Source organism: Salvelinus sp. IW2-2015, linkage group LG11 (genome assembly GCF_002910315.2).
Source record: "Salvelinus sp. IW2-2015 linkage group LG11, ASM291031v2, whole genome shotgun sequence".
In the NCBI taxonomy this organism is placed as follows: Eukaryota; Metazoa; Chordata; class Actinopteri; order Salmoniformes; family Salmonidae; genus Salvelinus; species Salvelinus sp. IW2-2015.
The window spans coordinates 10,989,935-10,990,744 of NC_036851.1; positions in this window are offsets into that span (position 1 = coordinate 10,989,935).

Genomic DNA, 810 nt, shown 5'->3' on the forward strand with positions numbered 1-810 from the left:
GTGTGTGTGTGTGTGTGTGTGTGTGTGTGTGTGGTGTGTGTGTGTGTGTGTTGTGTGTGTGTGTGTGTGTGTGTGTTGTGTGTGTGTTGTGTGTGTGCGTGTGTGTGTGTGTGTGCGTTTACCTTTGTGCGGGGTTGGCTTTATTTCCTCCCAGTCAAGCAGGCAGATGTCTAGAGGCAGGTGGACAGCATCTCTTGTGTAAAGTCAGCCTCTGATTCAAAGGAAACAACAGAACGCAAGGCATTTCAATCAATATCCACACACACACATTCCCTCTCAGTGACAACCCCCCCAACCAACACACAAACACACAAACACACAAACACACACACGCACATTCTGCCAGTGTTGGTAAAGCTATTCTGAAAATATAGTTTACCAAGCTACCAATTACTTCACGCTGGAAGGAGTTAAACTACGCTAAATACACCCTTAAGAAAAATACAATTTACTTAACCAAAGTTACTTTGTAAAGGTAGTTCACCACATCCAAACATCTTCGTGATAAATGATCATCTCCCTGTAATGTGAAACCCCTGAAGTCAAACAAGACTATTTCAACACACAGATCGCATGTATAGCAGTGAGGTCTAAGGAGGGCCAACAGATCATGCACCTTCCATGATTGAAGACAAGTTGTTCCCTATAGGAAGAGATAAACAGGAAGCGTTTCCATAGTGGTTAAGCACCATGGTCTTATCAGCATGCACTCTGCATTATCTGCCCGAAATCCCAAGAACACTTGCTGGAAACGCCTCGAGATTTCAAAAGTTAATTACAGCTTCAAATTAAGTGCATGACAAGTGCCAA